Raw genomic sequence first — 20,438 nt, 5'->3', positions numbered from 1 at the left:
CCTGCATTTCTGGTTTTGACACTTTATTCAGCATGCCCCTTTTGACCGATGGGAAGCGAGACTTCTTTGTAGCGCTGATTTGCCTTTCCAGGTTGCTTGGTTGGCCAAAAAGGGCGTATGCGTTTTTTCCTGAATATATTCAGGAAAAAACGCATACGCCCTTTTTGGCCAAGGGCATCATTGTCGAGGTTTTGCCGCTTTTCCTGTGCTTTAAAGGCGATTCGAATCTCCCTCCTGAAATCTGTTTCCTGCAATTCTGCCTTGCTTTCAAATCCTCTTCGTTTCCTTCCATCAATATATTTGTGGACGAGAGTCATCATTTATAAGTCTGCAGGTTTGTGAATTGCAGTGCCCCTGAGCTCCATTTTTCAACTCGCTTTCTTGGGAGCTGGCCGCAAAAGCGCAGGATTGCTTCAGGCCCTATTCTGGTCCCAGGCGGCAGGCTGAGCCTGTGGTTAATTCTTCTTCTTGAGGGGAAAATAGAGTGACCTGTGCCTGTCCCAACACCTAGAGCTAGTCTCTCATTGGTTCCCCCTCTTCCCGTTCATCCTCAGGACTAATTGCAACATGTACGGAACAGGAGGTTAAAGGTGCTGATTCTCCAAGGAGGGAGATTGCTAGTAAAGCGGCTGGAATGGCGAACCCAAGCACAAGGAGATGAGAAATGAGGTGCGTTTTAGAAACCTTTCCCGATCACACGGTGTACCATCTTCTGGGTTTCTCATGAATGTTTTCGATGTAGGAAGATGCCCTTGAACCTGGAGATTTGGGACCCATGGAATGGGTACCACGCAGTATTACTTTATAGGGTCTGCGTTTGCTCACCCAAGCTCACCAAACCTCTCAGCCCCAAGAGGTTCCACCCTTATGTCTCAATCAGCTGTGGGTCTAGATATGGTCAATCCAGGTGGCATCACAGCCCCTGAACGAATTTTGTAAGAATTTCTCTCTCTTTCACTGTCTTTGTTTCACGGGTTTTTAAAAGTAATTGATTTTTATAATGGGGTTTACCTGCTTTTCACTGCTGTGATTTTGCCGCTTTACACCCACTTGACTCACTTACAGAGAGATATCAATGCATAGGTTTCAAGATTCTTACTAGTCAGATATATTCTTGGTCGGTGAATAGGGGGTGTGGAGTCCAATTCATTGAGGAAGGAGTAGGGCTTGTGTATTACATATTGGGTTTATGGAACGGTATCTGAGCTAATTTGAAACCCTTGCTGTATGCATCACCCCACCTCACCTTTCCCATTAAGCAGCCATAGTGTGTTTTCTAAACGTGTGACTCTATCCTGTTTTGTAATTCAGTTCAAGGGTAGCGGTTTTTACATTCCCTCTATAAGTGATATCTTATGATAAGTGTCTTTCTGTGTGACTTATTTCACTTAGAATCGTCGTACCTAAATCCACTCATCATGCTGCTACTAGCCTTATTACGTTGATTTCATGGCTGAGTGATATTCCATTGTACATAAGGACCACAACTTCTTTATCCATTTTTCTCTTTCCTGGGATATTTAAGGTGTAACGAAGTGGAGGTTCTTGGCAACAGAGCAGCCCTAAACTTTGGAGTGCCTGTGTCTTGCTGATTTTTAGTTTTCCCAATTTATACGCCCATGAGTGGATGTGCCCAATGCTCCCTAAGCTGAGTTTTTTAGATGTTTCAGGACACACCGTGCACTTCTCCAGAGTGGCTATTGGCAATTTACATCCTGCCCATCAGCGTAGCCAGGCTCCCGTTTCTTCATGGCCTGTCCTGCATTTCTGGTTTTATCACTTTATTCAGCATGGCCCTTTTGACCGATGGGAAGCGAGACTTCTTTGTAGCGCTGATTTGCCTTTCCAGGTTGCTTGGTTGGCCAAAAAGGGCGTATGCGTTTTTTCCTGAATATATTCAGGAAAAAACCCATACGCCCTTTTTGGCCAAGGGCATCATTTTCGAGGTTTTGCCGCTTTTCCTGTGCTTTAAAGGCGATTCGAATCTCCCTCCTGAAATCTGTTTCCTGCAATTCTGCCTTGCTTTCAAATCCTCTTCGTTGCCTTCCCTCAATATATTTGTGGACGAGAGTCATCATTTATAAGTCTGCAGGTTTGTGAATTGCAGTGCCCCTGAGCGCCATTTTTCAACTCGCTTTCTTGGGCGCTGGCCGCAAAAGCGCAGGATTGCTTCAGGCCCTATTCTGGTCCCAGGCGGCAGGCTGAGCCTGTGGTTAATTCTTCTTCCTGATGGGAAAATAGAGTGACCTCTGCCTGTCCCAACACCTAGAGCTAGTCTCTCATTGGTTCCCCCTCTTCCCTTTCATCCTCAGGACAAATTGCAAGCTGTACGGAACAGGAGGTTAAAGGTGCTGATTCTCCAAGGAGGGAGATTGCTAGTAAAGCGGCTGGAATGGCGAACCCGAGCACAAGGAGATGAGAAATGAGGTGCGTTTTAGAAACCTTTCCCGATCACACGGTGTACCATCTTCTGGGTTTCTCATGCATGTTTTCGATGTAGGAAGATGCCCTTGAACCTGGAGATTTGGGACCCATGGGATGGGTACCACGCAGTATTACTTTAAAGGGTCTGCGTTTGCTCACCCAACCTCACCAAACCTCTCAGCGCCAAGAGTGTCCACCCTTATGTCTCAATCAGCTGTGGGTCTAGATATGGTCAATCCAGGTGGCATTACAGCCGCTGAACGAATTTTGTAAGAATTTCTCTCTCTTTCACTGTCTTTGTTTCACGGGTTTTTAAAAGTAATTGATTTTTATAATGGGGTTTACCTGCTTTTCACTGCTGTGATTTTGCCGCATTACACCCACTTGACTCACTTACAGAGAGATATCAATGCATAGGTTTCAAGATTCTTACTAGTCAGATATATTCTTGGGCGGTGAATTGGGGGTGTTGAGTCCAATTCATTGAGGAAGGAGTAGGGCTTGTCTATTACATATTGGGTTTATGGAACGGTATCTGAGATAATTTGAAACCCTTGTTGTATGCATCACCCCACCTCACCTTTCCCGTTAAGCAGCCATAGTGTGTTTTCTAAACGTGTGACTCTATTCTGTTTTGTAATTCAGTTCAAGGGTAGCGGTTTTTACATTCCCTCTATAAGTCATATCTTATGATAAGTGTCTTTTTCTGTGTGACTTATTTCACTTAGAATCGTCGTACCTAAATCCAATCATCATGCTGCTACTAGCCTTATGACGTTGATTTCATGGCTGAGTGATATTCCATTGTACATAAGGACCACAACTTCTTTATCCATTTTTCTCTTTCCTGGGATATTTAAGGTGTAACGAAGTGGAGATTCTTGTCAACAGAGCAGCCCTAAACTTTGGGGTGCCTGTGTCTTGCTGATTTTTAGTTTTCCCAATTTATACGCCCATGAGTGGATGTGCCCTATGCTCCCTAAGCTCAGTTTTTTAGATGTTTCAGGACACACCGTGCACTTCTCCAGAGTGGCTGTTGGCAATTTACATCCCGCCCATCAGCGTAGCCAGGCTCCCGTTTCTCCATGGCCTGTCCTGCATTTCTGGTTTTGACACTTTATTCAGCATGCCCCTTTTGACCGATGGGAAGCGAGACTTCTTTGTAGCGCTGATTTGCCTTTCCAGGTTGCTTGGTTGGCCAAAAAGGGCGTATGCGTTTTTTCCTGAATATATTCAGGAAAAAACGCATACGCCCTTTTTGGCCAAGGGCATCATTGTCGAGGTTTTGCCGCTTTTCCTGTGCTTTAAAGGCGATTCGAATCTCCCTCCTGAAATCTGTTTCCTGCAATTCTGCCTTGCTTTCAAATCCTCTTCGTTTCCTTCCATCAATATATTTGTGGACGAGAGTCATCATTTATAAGTCTGCAGGTTTGTGAATTGCAGTGCCCCTGAGCTCCATTTTTCAACTCGCTTTCTTGGGAGCTGGCCGCAAAAGCGCAGGATTGCTTCAGGCCCTATTCTGGTCCCAGGCGGCAGGCTGAGCCTGTGGTTAATTCTTCTTCTTGAGGGGAAAATAGAGTGACCTGTGCCTGTCCCAACACCTAGAGCTAGTCTCTCATTGGTTCCCCCTCTTCCCGTTCATCCTCAGGACTAATTGCAACATGTACGGAACAGGAGGTTAAAGGTGCTGATTCTCCAAGGAGGGAGATTGCTAGTAAAGCGGCTGGAATGGCGAACCCAAGCACAAGGAGATGAGAAATGAGGTGCGTTTTAGAAACCTTTCCCGATCACACGGTGTACCATCTTCTGGGTTTCTCATGAATGTTTTCGATGTAGGAAGATGCCCTTGAACCTGGAGATTTGGGACCCATGGAATGGGTACCACGCAGTATTACTTTATAGGGTCTGCGTTTGCTCACCCAAGCTCACCAAACCTCTCAGCCCCAAGAGGTTCCACCCTTATGTCTCAATCAGCTGTGGGTCTAGATATGGTCAATCCAGGTGGCATCACAGCCCCTGAACGAATTTTGTAAGAATTTCTCTCTCTTTCACTGTCTTTGTTTCACGGGTTTTTAAAAGTAATTGATTTTTATAATGGGGTTTACCTGCTTTTCACTGCTGTGATTTTGCCGCTTTACACCCACTTGACTCACTTACAGAGAGATATCAATGCATAGGTTTCAAGATTCTTACTAGTCAGATATATTCTTGGTCGGTGAATAGGGGGTGTGGAGTCCAATTCATTGAGGAAGGAGTAGGGCTTGTGTATTACATATTGGGTTTATGGAACGGTATCTGAGCTAATTTGAAACCCTTGCTGTATGCATCACCCCACCTCACCTTTCCCATTAAGCAGCCATAGTGTGTTTTCTAAACGTGTGACTCTATCCTGTTTTGTAATTCAGTTCAAGGGTAGCGGTTTTTACATTCCCTCTATAAGTCATATCTTATGATAAGTGTCTTTTTCTGTGTGACTTATTTCACTTAGAATCTTCGTACCTAAATCCACTCATCATGCTGCTACTAGCCTTATGACGTTGATTTCATGGCTGAGTGATATTCCATTGTACATAAGGACCACAACTTCTTTATCCATTTTTCTCTTTCCTGGGATATTTAAGGTGTAACGAAGTGGAGATTCTTGTCAACAGAGCAGCCCTAAACTTTGGGGTGCCTGTGTCTTGCTGATTTTTAGTTTTCCCAATTTATACGCCCATGAGTGGATGTGCCCTATGCTCCCTAAGCTGAGTTTTTTAGATGTTTCAGGACACACCATGCACTTCTCCAGAGTGGCTGTTGGCAATTTACATCCCGCCCATCAGCGTAGCCACGCCCCCGTTTCTCCATGGCCTGTCCTGCATTTCAGGTTTTGACACTTTATTCAGCATGGCCCTTTTGACCGATGGGAAGCGAGACTTCTTTGTAGCGCTGATTTGCCTTTCCAGGTTGCTTGGTTGGCCAAAAATGGCGTATGCATTTTTTCCTGAATATATTCAGGAAAAAACGCATACGCCCTTTTTGGCCAAGGGCATCTTTGTCGAGGTTTTGCCGCTTTTCCTGTGTTTTAAAGGCGATTCTAATCTCCCTCCTGAAATCTATTTCCTGCAATTCTGCCTTGCTTTCAAATTCTCTTCGTTGCCTTCCCTCAATATATTTGTGGACGAGAGTCATCATTTATAAGTGTGCAGGTTTGTGAATTGCAGTGCCCCTGAGCTCCATTTTTCAACTCGCTTTCTTGGGAGCTGCCGCAAAAGCGCAGGATTGCTTCAGGCCCTATTCTGGTCCCAGGCGGCAGGCAGAGCCTGTGGTTAATTCTTCTTCCTGATGGGAAAATAGAGTGACCTGTGCCTGTCCCAACACCTAGAGCTAGTCTCTCATTGGTTCCCCCTCTTCCCGTTCATCCTCAGGACAAATTGCAACCTGTACGGAACAGGAGGTCAAGGTGCTGATTCTCCAAGGATGGAGATTGCTAGTAAAGCGGCTGGAATGGCGAACCCGAGCACAAGGAGATGAGAAATGAGGTGCGTTTTGGAAACCTTTCCCGATCACACGGTGTACCATCTTCTGGGTTTCTCATGCATGTTTTCGATGTAGGAAGGTGCCCTTGAACCTGGAGATTTGGGACCCATGGGATGGGTACCACGCAGTATTACTTTAAAGGGTCTGCGTTTGCTCACCCAACCTCACCAAACCTCTCAGCCCCAAGAGTGTCCACCCTTATGTCTCAATCAGCTGTGGGTCTAGATATGGTCAATACAGGTGGCATCACAGCCCCTGAGCGAACTTTGTAAGAATTTCTCTCTCTTTCACTGTCTTTGTTTCACGAGTTTTTAAAAGTAATTGATTTTTATAATGGGGTTTACCTGCTTTTCACTGCTGTGATTTTGCCGCTTTACACCCACTTGACTCACTTACAGAGAGATATCAATGCATAGGTTTTAAGATTCTTACTAGTCAGATATATTCTTGGGCAGTGAATAGGGGGTGTTGAGTCCAATTCATTGAGCAAGGAGTAGGTCTTGTCTATTACATATTGGGTTTATGGAACGGTATCTGAGCTAATTTGAAACCCTTGTTTTATGCATCACCCCACCTCACCTTTCCCGTTAAGCAGCCATAGTGTGTTTTCTAAACGTGTGACTCTATTCTGTTTTGTAATTCAGTTCAAGGGTAGCGGTTTTTACATTCCCTCTATAAGTGATATCTTTTGACAAGTGTCTTTTTCTGTGTGACTTATTTCACTTAGAATCGTCGTACCTAAATCCACTCATCATGCTCCTACTAGCCTTATGACGTTGATTTCATGGCTGAGTGATATTCCATTGTACATAAGGACCACAACTTCTTTATCCATTTTTCTCTTTCCTGGGATATTTAAGGTGTAACCAAGTGGCGGTTCTTGTCAACAGAGCAGCCCGAAACTTTGCGGTGCCTGTGTCTTGCTGATTTTTAGTTTTCCCAATTTATACGCCCATGAGTGGAAGTGCCCTATGCTCCCTAAGCTGAGTTTTTTAGATGTTTCAGGACACACCATGCACTTTTCCAGAGTGGCTGTTGGCAATTTACATCCCGCCCATCAGCGTAGCCACGCCCCCGTTTCTCCATGGCCTGTCCTGCATTTCTGGTTTCGACACTTTATTCAGCATGGCCCTTTTGACCGATGGGAAGCGAGACTTCTTTGTAGCGCTGATTTGCCTTTCCAGGTTGCTTGGTTGGCCAAAAAGGGCGTATGCGTTTTTTCCTGAATATATTCAGGAAAAAACGCATACGCCCTTTTTGGCCAAGGGCATCATTGTCGAGGTTTTGCCGCTTTTCCTGTGCTTTAAAGGCGATTCGAATCTCCCTCCTGCAATCTGTTTCCTGCAATTCTGCCTTGCTTTCAAATCCTCCTCATTGCCTTCCCTCAATATATTTGTGGACGAGAGTCATCATTTATAAGTCTGCAGGTTTGTGAATTGCAGTGCCCCTGAGCTCCATTTTTCACCTCGCTTTCTTGGGAGCTGCCCGCAAAAGCGCAGGATTGCTTCAGGCCCTATCCTGGTACTGGGCGGCAGGCTGAGCCTGTGGTTAATTCTTCTTCCTGATGGGAAAATAGAGTGACCTGTGCCTGTCCCAACACCTAGAGCTAGTCTCTCATTGGTTCCCCCTCTTCCCGTTCATCCTCAGGACAAATTGCAACCTGTACGGAACAGGAGGTCAAGGTGCTGATTCTCCAAGGATGGAGATTGCTAGTAAAGCGGCTGGAATGGCGAACCCGAGCACAAGGAGATGAGAAATGAGGTGCGTTTTGGAAACCTTTCCCGATCACACGGTGTACCAACTTCTGGGTTTCTCATGCATGTTTTCGATGTAGGAAGGTGCCCTTGAACCTGGAGATTTGGGACCCATGGGATGGGTACCACGCAGTATTACTTTAAAGGGTCTGCGTTTGCTCACCCAACCTCACCAAACCTCTCAGCCCCAAGAGTGTCCACCCTTATGTCTCAATCAGCTGTGGGTCTAGATATGGTCAATACAGGTGGCATCACAGCCCCTGAGCGAACTTTGTAAGAATTTCTCTCTCTTTCACTGTCTTTGTTTCACGAGTTTTTAAAAGTAATTGATTTTTATAATGGGGTTTACCTGCTTTTCACTGCTGTGATTTTGCCGCATTACACCCACTTGACTCACTTACAGAGAGATATCAATGCATAGGTTTCAAGATTCTTACTAGTCAGATATATTCTTGGGCGGTGAATTGGGGGTGTTGAGTCCAATTCATTGAGGAAGGAGTAGGGCTTGTCTATTACATATTGGGTTTATGGAACGGTATCTGAGATAATTTGAAACCCTTGTTGTATGCATCACCCCACCTCACCTTTCCCGTTAAGCAGCCATAGTGTGTTTTCTAAACGTGTGACTCTATTCTGTTTTGTAATTCAGTTCAAGGGTAGCGGTTTTTACATTCCCTCTATAAGTCATATCTTATGATAAGTGTCTTTTTCTGTGTGACTTATTTCACTTAGAATCGTCGTACCTAAATCCAATCATCATGCTGCTACTAGCCTTATGACGTTGATTTCATGGCTGAGTGATATTCCATTGTACATAAGGACCACAACTTCTTTATCCATTTTTCTCTTTCCTGGGATATTTAAGGTGTAACGAAGTGGAGATTCTTGTCAACAGAGCAGCCCTAAACTTTGGGGTGCCTGTGTCTTGCTGATTTTTAGTTTTCCCAATTTATACGCCCATGAGTGGATGTGCCCTATGCTCCCTAAGCTCAGTTTTTTAGATGTTTCAGGACACACCGTGCACTTCTCCAGAGTGGCTGTTGGCAATTTACATCCCGCCCATCAGCGTAGCCAGGCTCCCGTTTCTCCATGGCCTGTCCTGCATTTCTGGTTTTGACACTTTATTCAGCATGCCCCTTTTGACCGATGGGAAGCGAGACTTCTTTGTAGCGCTGATTTGCCTTTCCAGGTTGCTTGGTTGGCCAAAAAGGGCGTATGCGTTTTTTCCTGAATATATTCAGGAAAAAACGCATACGCCCTTTTTGGCCAAGGGCATCATTGTCGAGGTTTTGCCGCTTTTCCTGTGCTTTAAAGGCGATTCGAATCTCCCTCCTGAAATCTGTTTCCTGCAATTCTGCCTTGCTTTCAAATCCTCTTCGTTTCCTTCCATCAATATATTTGTGGACGAGAGTCATCATTTATAAGTCTGCAGGTTTGTGAATTGCAGTGCCCCTGAGCTCCATTTTTCAACTCGCTTTCTTGGGAGCTGGCCGCAAAAGCGCAGGATTGCTTCAGGCCCTATTCTGGTCCCAGGCGGCAGGCTGAGCCTGTGGTTAATTCTTCTTCTTGAGGGGAAAATAGAGTGACCTGTGCCTGTCCCAACACCTAGAGCTAGTCTCTCATTGGTTCCCCCTCTTCCCGTTCATCCTCAGGACTAATTGCAACATGTACGGAACAGGAGGTTAAAGGTGCTGATTCTCCAAGGAGGGAGATTGCTAGTAAAGCGGCTGGAATGGCGAACCCAAGCACAAGGAGATGAGAAATGAGGTGCGTTTTAGAAACCTTTCCCGATCACACGGTGTACCATCTTCTGGGTTTCTCATGAATGTTTTCGATGTAGGAAGATGCCCTTGAACCTGGAGATTTGGGACCCATGGAATGGGTACCACGCAGTATTACTTTATAGGGTCTGCGTTTGCTCACCCAAGCTCACCAAACCTCTCAGCCCCAAGAGGTTCCACCCTTATGTCTCAATCAGCTGTGGGTCTAGATATGGTCAATCCAGGTGGCATCACAGCCCCTGAACGAATTTTGTAAGAATTTCTCTCTCTTTCACTGTCTTTGTTTCACGGGTTTTTAAAAGTAATTGATTTTTATAATGGGGTTTACCTGCTTTTCACTGCTGTGATTTTGCCGCTTTACACCCACTTGACTCACTTACAGAGAGATATCAATGCATAGGTTTCAAGATTCTTACTAGTCAGATATATTCTTGGTCGGTGAATAGGGGGTGTGGAGTCCAATTCATTGAGGAAGGAGTAGGGCTTGTGTATTACATATTGGGTTTATGGAACGGTATCTGAGCTAATTTGAAACCCTTGCTGTATGCATCACCCCACCTCACCTTTCCCATTAAGCAGCCATAGTGTGTTTTCTAAACGTGTGACTCTATCCTGTTTTGTAATTCAGTTCAAGGGTAGCGGTTTTTACATTCCCTCTATAAGTCATATCTTATGATAAGTGTCTTTTTCTGTGTGACTTATTTCACTTAGAATCTTCGTACCTAAATCCACTCATCATGCTGCTACTAGCCTTATGACGTTGATTTCATGGCTGAGTGATATTCCATTGTACATAAGGACCACAACTTCTTTATCCATTTTTCTCTTTCCTGGGATATTTAAGGTGTAACGAAGTGGAGATTCTTGTCAACAGAGCAGCCCTAAACTTTGGGGTGCCTGTGTCTTGCTGATTTTTAGTTTTCCCAATTTATACGCCCATGAGTGGATGTGCCCTATGCTCCCTAAGCTGAGTTTTTTAGATGTTTCAGGACACACCATGCACTTCTCCAGAGTGGCTGTTGGCAATTTACATCCCGCCCATCAGCGTAGCCACGCCCCCGTTTCTCCATGGCCTGTCCTGCATTTCAGGTTTTGACACTTTATTCAGCATGGCCCTTTTGACCGATGGGAAGCGAGACTTCTTTGTAGCGCTGATTTGCCTTTCCAGGTTGCTTGGTTGGCCAAAAATGGCGTATGCATTTTTTCCTGAATATATTCAGGAAAAAACGCATACGCCCTTTTTGGCCAAGGGCATCTTTGTCGAGGTTTTGCCGCTTTTCCTGTGTTTTAAAGGCGATTCTAATCTCCCTCCTGAAATCTATTTCCTGCAATTCTGCCTTGCTTTCAAATTCTCTTCGTTGCCTTCCCTCAATATATTTGTGGACGAGAGTCATCATTTATAAGTGTGCAGGTTTGTGAATTGCAGTGCCCCTGAGCTCCATTTTTCAACTCGCTTTCTTGGGAGCTGCCGCAAAAGCGCAGGATTGCTTCAGGCCCTATTCTGGTCCCAGGCGGCAGGCAGAGCCTGTGGTTAATTCTTCTTCCTGATGGGAAAATAGAGTGACCTGTGCCTGTCCCAACACCTAGAGCTAGTCTCTCATTGGTTCCCCCTCTTCCCGTTCATCCTCAGGACAAATTGCAACCTGTACGGAACAGGAGGTCAAGGTGCTGATTCTCCAAGGATGGAGATTGCTAGTAAAGCGGCTGGAATGGCGAACCCGAGCACAAGGAGATGAGAAATGAGGTGCGTTTTGGAAACCTTTCCCGATCACACGGTGTACCATCTTCTGGGTTTCTCATGCATGTTTTCGATGTAGGAAGGTGCCCTTGAACCTGGAGATTTGGGACCCATGGGATGGGTACCACGCAGTATTACTTTAAAGGGTCTGCGTTTGCTCACCCAACCTCACCAAACCTCTCAGCCCCAAGAGTGTCCACCCTTATGTCTCAATCAGCTGTGGGTCTAGATATGGTCAATACAGGTGGCATCACAGCCCCTGAGCGAACTTTGTAAGAATTTCTCTCTCTTTCACTGTCTTTGTTTCACGAGTTTTTAAAAGTAATTGATTTTTATAATGGGGTTTACCTGCTTTTCACTGCTGTGATTTTGCCGCTTTACACCCACTTGACTCACTTACAGAGAGATATCAATGCATAGGTTTTAAGATTCTTACTAGTCAGATATATTCTTGGGCAGTGAATAGGGGGTGTTGAGTCCAATTCATTGAGCAAGGAGTAGGTCTTGTCTATTACATATTGGGTTTATGGAACGGTATCTGAGCTAATTTGAAACCCTTGTTTTATGCATCACCCCACCTCACCTTTCCCGTTAAGCAGCCATAGTGTGTTTTCTAAACGTGTGACTCTATTCTGTTTTGTAATTCAGTTCAAGGGTAGCGGTTTTTACATTCCCTCTATAAGTGATATCTTTTGACAAGTGTCTTTTTCTGTGTGACTTATTTCACTTAGAATCGTCGTACCTAAATCCACTCATCATGCTCCTACTAGCCTTATGACGTTGATTTCATGGCTGAGTGATATTCCATTGTACATAAGGACCACAACTTCTTTATCCATTTTTCTCTTTCCTGGGATATTTAAGGTGTAACCAAGTGGCGGTTCTTGTCAACAGAGCAGCCCGAAACTTTGCGGTGCCTGTGTCTTGCTGATTTTTAGTTTTCCCAATTTATACGCCCATGAGTGGAAGTGCCCTATGCTCCCTAAGCTGAGTTTTTTAGATGTTTCAGGACACACCATGCACTTTTCCAGAGTGGCTGTTGGCAATTTACATCCCGCCCATCAGCGTAGCCACGCCCCCGTTTCTCCATGGCCTGTCCTGCATTTCTGGTTTCGACACTTTATTCAGCATGGCCCTTTTGACCGATGGGAAGCGAGACTTCTTTGTAGCGCTGATTTGCCTTTCCAGGTTGCTTGGTTGGCCAAAAAGGGCGTATGCGTTTTTTCCTGAATATATTCAGGAAAAAACGCATACGCCCTTTTTGGCCAAGGGCATCATTGTCGAGGTTTTGCCGCTTTTCCTGTGCTTTAAAGGCGATTCGAATCTCCCTCCTGCAATCTGTTTCCTGCAATTCTGCCTTGCTTTCAAATCCTCCTCATTGCCTTCCCTCAATATATTTGTGGACGAGAGTCATCATTTATAAGTCTGCAGGTTTGTGAATTGCAGTGCCCCTGAGCTCCATTTTTCACCTCGCTTTCTTGGGAGCTGCCCGCAAAAGCGCAGGATTGCTTCAGGCCCTATCCTGGTACTGGGCGGCAGGCTGAGCCTGTGGTTAATTCTTCTTCCTGATGGGAAAATAGAGTGACCTGTGCCTGTCCCAACACCTAGAGCTAGTCTCTCATTGGTTCCCCCTCTTCCCGTTCATCCTCAGGACAAATTGCAACCTGTACGGAACAGGAGGTCAAGGTGCTGATTCTCCAAGGATGGAGATTGCTAGTAAAGCGGCTGGAATGGCGAACCCGAGCACAAGGAGATGAGAAATGAGGTGCGTTTTGGAAACCTTTCCCGATCACACGGTGTACCAACTTCTGGGTTTCTCATGCATGTTTTCGATGTAGGAAGGTGCCCTTGAACCTGGAGATTTGGGACCCATGGGATGGGTACCACGCAGTATTACTTTAAAGGGTCTGCGTTTGCTCACCCAACCTCACCAAACCTCTCAGCCCCAAGAGTGTCCACCCTTATGTCTCAATCAGCTGTGGGTCTAGATATGGTCAATACAGGTGGCATCACAGCCCCTGAGCGAACTTTGTAAGAATTTCTCTCTCTTTCACTGTCTTTGTTTCACGAGTTTTTAAAAGTAATTGATTTTTATAATGGGGTTTACCTGCTTTTCACTGCTGTGATTTTGCCGCTTTACACCCACTTGACTCACTTACAGAGAGATATCAATGCATAGGTTTCAAGATTCTTACTAGTCAGATATATTCTTGGGCAGTGAATAGGGGGTGTTGAGTCCAATTCATTGAGCAAGGAGTAGGTCTTGTCTATTACATATTGGGTTTATGGAACGGTATCTGAGCTAATTTGAAACCCTTGTTTTATGCATCACCCCACCTCACCTTTCCCGTTAAGCAGCCATAGTGTGTTTTCTAAACGTGTGACTCTATTCTGTTTTGTAATTCAGTTCAAGGGTAGCGGTTTTTACATTCCCTCTATAAGTGATATCTTATGACAAGTGTCTTTTTCTGTGTGACTTATTTCACTTAGAATCGTCGTACCTAAATCCACTCATCATGCTCCTACTAGCCTTATGACGTTGATTTCATGGCTGAGTGATATTCCATTGTACATAAGGACCACAACTTCTTTATCCATTTTTCTCTTTCCTGGGATATTTAAGGTGTAACCAAGTGGCGGTTCTTGTCAACAGAGCAGCCCGAAACTTTGCGGTGCCTGTGTCTTGCTGATTTTTAGTTTTCCCAATTTATACGCCCATGAGTGGAAGTGCCCTATGCTCCCTAAGCTGAGTTTTTTAGATGTTTCAGGACACACCATGCACTTCTCCAGAGTGGCTGTTGGCAATTTACATCCCGCCCATCAGCGTAGCCACGCCCCCGTTTCTCCATGGCCTGTCCTGCATTTCTGGTTTCGACACTTTATTCAGCATGGCCCTTTTGACCGATGGGAAGCGAGACTTCTTTGTAGCGCTGATTTGCCTTTCCAGGTTGCTTGGTTGGCCAAAAAGGGCGTATGCGTTTTTTCCTGAATATATTCAGGAAAAAACGCATACGCCCTTTTTGGCCAAGGGCATCATTGTCGAGGTTTTGCCGCTTTTCCTGTGCTTTAAAGGCGATTCGAATCTCCCTCCTGCAATCTGTTTCCTGCAATTCTGCCTTGCTTTCAAATCCTCCTCATTGCCTTCCCTCAATATATTTGTGGACGAGAGTCATCATTTATAAGTCTGCAGGTTTGTGAATTGCAGTGCCCCTGAGCTCCATTTTTTACCTCGCTTTCTTGGGAGCTGCCCGCAAAAGCGCAGGATTGCTTCAGGCCCTATCCTGGTACTGGGCGGCAGGCTGAGCCTGTGGTTAATTCTTCTTCCTGATGGGAAAATAGAGTGACCTGTGCCTGTCCCAACACCTAGAGCTAGTCTCTCATTGGTTCCCCCTCTTCCCGTTCATCCTCAGGACAAATTGCAACCTGTACGGAACAGGAGGTCAAGGTGCTGATTCTCCAAGGATGGAGATTGCTAGTAAAGCGGCTGGAATGGCGAACCCGAGCACAAGGAGATGAGAAATGAGGTGCGTTTTGGAAACCTTTCCCGATCACACGGTGTACCATCTTCTGGGTTTCTCATGCATGTTTTCGATGTAGGAAGGTGCCCTTGAACCTGGAGATTTGGGACCCATGGGATGGGTACCACGCAGTATTACTTTAAAGGGTCTGCGTTTGCTCACCCAACCTCACCAAACCTCTCAGCCCCAAGAGTGTCCACCCTTATGTCTCAATCAGCTGTGGGTCTAGATATGGTCAATACAGGTGGCATCACAGCCCCTGAGCGAACTTTGTAAGAATTTCTCTCTCTTTCACTGTCTTTGTTTCACGAGTTTTTAAAAGTAATTGATTTTTATAATGGGGTTTACCTGCTTTTCACTGCTGTGATTTTGCCGCTTTACACCCACTTGACTCACTTACAGAGAGATATCAATGCATAGGTTTCAAGATTCTTACTAGTCAGATATATTCTTGGGCAGTGAATAGGGGGTGTTGAGTCCAATTCATTGAGCAAGGAGTAGGTCTTGTCTATTACATATTGGGTTTATGGAACGGTATCTGAGCTAATTTGAAACCCTTGTTTTATGCATCACCCCACCTCACCTTTCCCGTTAAGCAGCCATAGTGTGTTTTCTAAACGTGTGACTCTATTCTGTTTTGTAATTCAGTTCAAGGGTAGCGGTTTTTACATTCCCTCTATAAGTGATATCTTATGAAAAGTGTCTTTTTCTGTGTGACTTATTTCACTTAGAATCGTCGTACCTAAATCCACTCATCATGCTCCTACTAGCCTTATGACGTTGATTTCATGGCTGAGTGATATTCCATTGTACATAAGGACCACAACTTCTTTATCCATTTTTCTCTTTCCTGGGATATTTAAGGTGTAACGAAGTGGAGGTTCTTGTCAACAGAGCAGCCCTAAACTTTGGGGTGCCTCTGTCCTGCTGATTTTTAGTTTTCCCAATTTATACGCCCATGAGTGGAAGTGCCCTATGCTCCCTAAGCTGAGTTTTTTAGATGTTTCAGGACACACCGTGCACTTCTCCAGAGTGGCTGTTGGCACTGTACATCCCGCCCATCAGCGTAGCCAGGCTCCCGTTTCTCCATGGCCTGTCCTGCATTTCTGGTTTTGACACTTTATTCAGCATGGCCGTTTTGACCGATGGGAAGCGAGACTTCTTTGTAGCGCTGATTTGCCTTTCCAGTTTGCTTGGTTGGCCAAAAAGGGCGTATGCGTTTTTTCCTGAATATATTCAGGAAAAAACGCATACGCCCTTTTTGGCCAAGGGCATCATTTTCGAGGTTTTGCCGCTTTTCCTGTGCTTTAAAGGCGATTCGAATCTCCCTCCTGAAATCTGTATCCTGCAATTCTGCCTTGCTTTCAAATCCTCTTCGTTGCCTTCCCTCAATATATTTGTGGACGAGAGTCATCATTTATAAGTCTGCAGGTTTGTGAATTGCAGTGCCCCTGAGCTCCATTTTTCAACTCGCTTTCTTGGGAGCTGGCCGCAAAAGCGCAGGATTGCTTCAGGCCCTATGCTGGTCCCGGGCGGCAGGCTGAGCCTGTGGTTAATTCTTCTTCCTGATAGGAAAATAGAGTGACCTGTGCCTGTCCCAACCCCTAGAGCTAGTCTCTCATTGGTTCCCCCTCTTCCCGTTCATCCTCAGGACAAATTGCAACCTGTACGGAACAGGAGGTTAAAGGTGCTGATTCTCCAAGGAGGGAGATTGCTAGTAAAGCGGCTGGAATGGCGAACCCGAGCACAAGGAGATGAGAAATTAGGTCCGTTTTATAAACCTTTCCCGATCACACGGTGTACCATCTTCTGGGTTTCTCATGCATGTTTTCGATGTAGGAAGATGCCCTTGAACCTGGAGATTTGGGACCCATGGGATGGGTACCAGGCAGTATTACTTTATAGGGTCTGCGTTTGCTCACCCAACCTCACCAAACCTCTCAGCCCCAAGAGTGTCCACCTTTATGTCTCAATCAGCTGTGGGTCTAGATATGGTCAATCCAGGTGGCATCACAGCCCCTGAACGACTTTTTAAGAATTTCTCTCTCTTTCACTGTCTTTGTTTCACGGGTTTTTAAAAGTAATTGATTTTTATAATGGGGTTTACCTGCTTTTCACTGCTGTGTTTTTGCCACTTTACACCCACTTGACTCACTTACAGAGAGATATCAATGCATAGGTTTTAAGATTCTTACTAGTCAGATACATTCTTGGGCGGTGAATAGGGGGTGTTGAGTCCAATTCATTGAGGAAGGAGTAGGGCTTGTCTATTACATATTGGGTTTATGGAACGGTATCTGAGCTAATGTTAAACCCTTGTTGTATGCATCACCCCACCTCACCTTTCCCGTTAAGCAGCCATAGTGTGTTTTCTAAACGTGTGACTCTATTCTGTTTTGTAATTCAGTTCAAGGGTAGCGGTTTGTACATTCCCTCTATAAGTGATATCTTATGACAAGTGTCTTTTTCTGTGTGACTTATTTCACTTAGAATCGTCGTACCTAAATCCACTCATCATGCTGCTACTAGCCTTATGACGTTGATTTCATGGCTGAGTGATATTCCATTGTACATAAGGACCACAACTTCTTTATCCATTTTTCTCTTTCCTGGGATATTTCAGGTGTAACGAAGTGGAGATTCTTGTCAACAGAGCAGCCCTAAACTTTGGGGTGCCTGTGTCTTGCTGATTTTTAGTTTTCCCAATTTATACGCCCATGAGTGGATGTGCCCTATGCTCCCTAAGCTGAGTTTTTTAGATGTTTCAGGACACACCATGCACTTCTCCAGAGTGGCTGTTGGCAATTTACATCCCGCCCATCAGCGTAGCCACGCCCCCGTTTCTCCATGGCCTGTCCTGCATTTCAGGTTTTGACACTTTATTCAGCATGGCCCTTTTGACCGATGGGAAGCGAGACTTCTTTGTAGCGCTGATTTGCCTTTCCAGGTTGCTTGGTTGGCCAAAAATGGCGTATGCATTTTTTCCTGAATATATTCAGGAAAAAACGCATACGCCCTTTTTGGCCAAGGGCATCTTTGTCGAGGTTTTGCCGCTTTTCCTGTGTTTTAAAGGCGATTCTAATCTCCCTCCTGAAATCTATTTCCTGCAATTCTGCCTTGCTTTCAAATTCTCTTCGTTGCCTTCCCTCAATATATTTGTGGACGAGAGTCATCATTTATAAGTCTGCAGGTTTGTGAATTGCAGTGCCCCTGAGCTCCATTTTTCAACTCGCTTTCTTGGGAGCTGCCGCAAAAGCGCAGGATTGCTTCAGGCCCTATTCTGGTCCCAGGCGGCAGGCTGAGCCTGTGGTTAATTCTTCTTCCTGATGGGAAAATAGAGTGACCTGTGCCTGTCCCAACACCTAGAGCTAGTCTCTCATTGGTTCCCCCTCTTCCCGTTCATCCTCAGGACAAATTGCAACCTGTACGGAACAGGAGGTCAAGGTGCTGATTCTCCAAGGATGGAGATTGCTAGTAAAGCGGCTGGAATGGCGAACCCGAGCACAAGGAGATGAGAAATGAGGTGCGTTTTGGAAACCTTTCCCGATCACACGGTGTACCATCTTCTGGGTTTCTCATGCATGTTTTCGATGTAGGAAGGTGCCCTTGAACCTGGAGATTTGGGACCCATGGGATGGGTACCACGCAGTATTACTTTAAAGGGTCTGCGTTTGCTCACCCAACCTCACCAAACCTCTCAGCCCCAAGAGTGTCCACCCTTATGTCTCAATCAGCTGTGGGTCTAGATATGGTCAATACAGGTGGCATCACAGCCCCTGAGCGAACTTTGTAAGAATTTCTCTCTCTTTCACTGTCTTTGTTTCACGAGTTTTTAAAAGTAATTGATTTTTATAATGGGGTTTACCTGCTTTTCACTGCTGTGATTTTGCCGCTTTACACCCACTTGACTCACTTACAGAGAGATATCAATGCATAGGTTTTAAGATTCTTACTAGTCAGATATATTCTTGGGCAGTGAATAGGGGGTGTTGAGTCCAATTCATTGAGCAAGGAGTAGGTCTTGTCTATTACATATTGGGTTTATGGAACGGTATCTGAGCTAATTTGAAACCCTTGTTTTATGCATCACCCCACCTCACCTTTCCCGTTAAGCAGCCATAGTGTGTTTTCTAAACGTGTGACTCTATTCTGTTTTGTAATTCAGTTCAAGGGTAGCGGTTTTTACATTCCCTCTATAAGTGATATCTTTTGACAAGTGTCTTTTTCTGTGTGACTTATTTCACTTAGAATCGTCGTACCTAAATCCACTCATCATGCTCCTACTAGCCTTATGACGTTGATTTCATGGCTGAGTGATATTCCATTGTACATAAGGACCACAACTTCTTTATCCATTTTTCTCTTTCCTGGGATATTTAAGGTGTAACCAAGTGGCGGTTCTTGTCAACAGAGCAGCCCGAAACTTTGCGGTGCCTGTGTCTTGCTGATTTTTAGTTTTCCCAATTTATACGCCCATGAGTGGAAGTGCCCTATGCTCCCTAAGCTGAGTTTTTTAGATGTTTCAGGACACACCATGCACTTCTCCAGAGTGGCTGTTGGCAATTTACATCCCGCCCATCAGCGTAGCCACGCCCCCGTTTCTCCATGGCCTGTCCTGCATTTCTGGTTTCGACACTTTATTCAGCATGGCCCTTTTGACCGATGGGAAGCGAGACTTCTTTGTAGCGCTGATTTGCCTTTCCAGGTTGCTTGGTTGGCCAAAAAGGGCGTATGCGTTTTTTCCTGAATATATTCAGGAAAAAACGCATACGCCCTTTTTGGCCAAGGGCATCATTGTCGAGGTTTTGCCGCTTTTCCTGTGCTTTAAAGGCGATTCGAATCTCCCTCCTGCAATCTGTTTCCTGCAATTCTGCCTTGCTTTCAAATCCTCCTCATTGCCTTCCCTCAATATATTTGTGGACGAGAGTCATCATTTATAAGTCTGCAGGTTTGTGAATTGCAGTGCCCCTGAGCTCCATTTTTCACCTCGCTTTCTTGGGAGCTGCCCGCAAAAGCGCAGGATTGCTTCAGGCCCTATCCTGGTACTGGGCGGCAGGCTGAGCCTGTGGTTAATTCTTCTTCCTGATGGGAAAATAGAGTGACCTGTGCCTGTCCCAACACCTAGAGCTAGTCTCTCATTGGTTCCCCCTCTTCCCGTTCATCCTCAGGACAAATTGCAACCTGTACGGAACAGGAGGTCAAGGTGCTGATTCTCCAAGGATGGAGATTGCTAGTAAAGCGGCTGGAATGGCGAACCCGAGCACAAGGAGATGAGAAATGAGGTGCGTTTTGGAAACCTTTCCCGATCACACTGTGTACCATCTTCTGGGTTTCTCATGCATGTTTTCGATGTAGGAAGGTGCCCTTGAACCTGGAGATTTGGGACCCATGGGATGGGTACCACGCAGTATTACTTTAAAGGGTCTGCGTTTGCTCACCCAACCTCACCAAACCTCTCAGCCCCAAGAGTGTCCACCCTTATGTCTCAATCAGCTGTGGGTCTAGATATGGTCAATACAGGTGGCATCACAGCCCCTGAGCGAACTTTGTAAGAATTTCTCTCTCTTTCACTGTCTTTGTTTCACGAGTTTTTAAAAGTAATTGATTTTTATAATGGGGTTTACATGCTTTTCACTGCTGTGATTTTGCCGCTTTACACCCACTTGACTCACTTACAGAGAGATATCAATGCATAGGTTTCAAG

This window comes from Balaenoptera physalus (genome assembly GCF_965194825.1).
Source record: "Balaenoptera physalus genome assembly, contig: SUPER_6_unloc_1, whole genome shotgun sequence".
NCBI classification, from domain to species: domain Eukaryota; kingdom Metazoa; phylum Chordata; class Mammalia; order Artiodactyla; family Balaenopteridae; genus Balaenoptera; species Balaenoptera physalus.
This window is presented reverse-complemented; position numbering follows the sequence as displayed.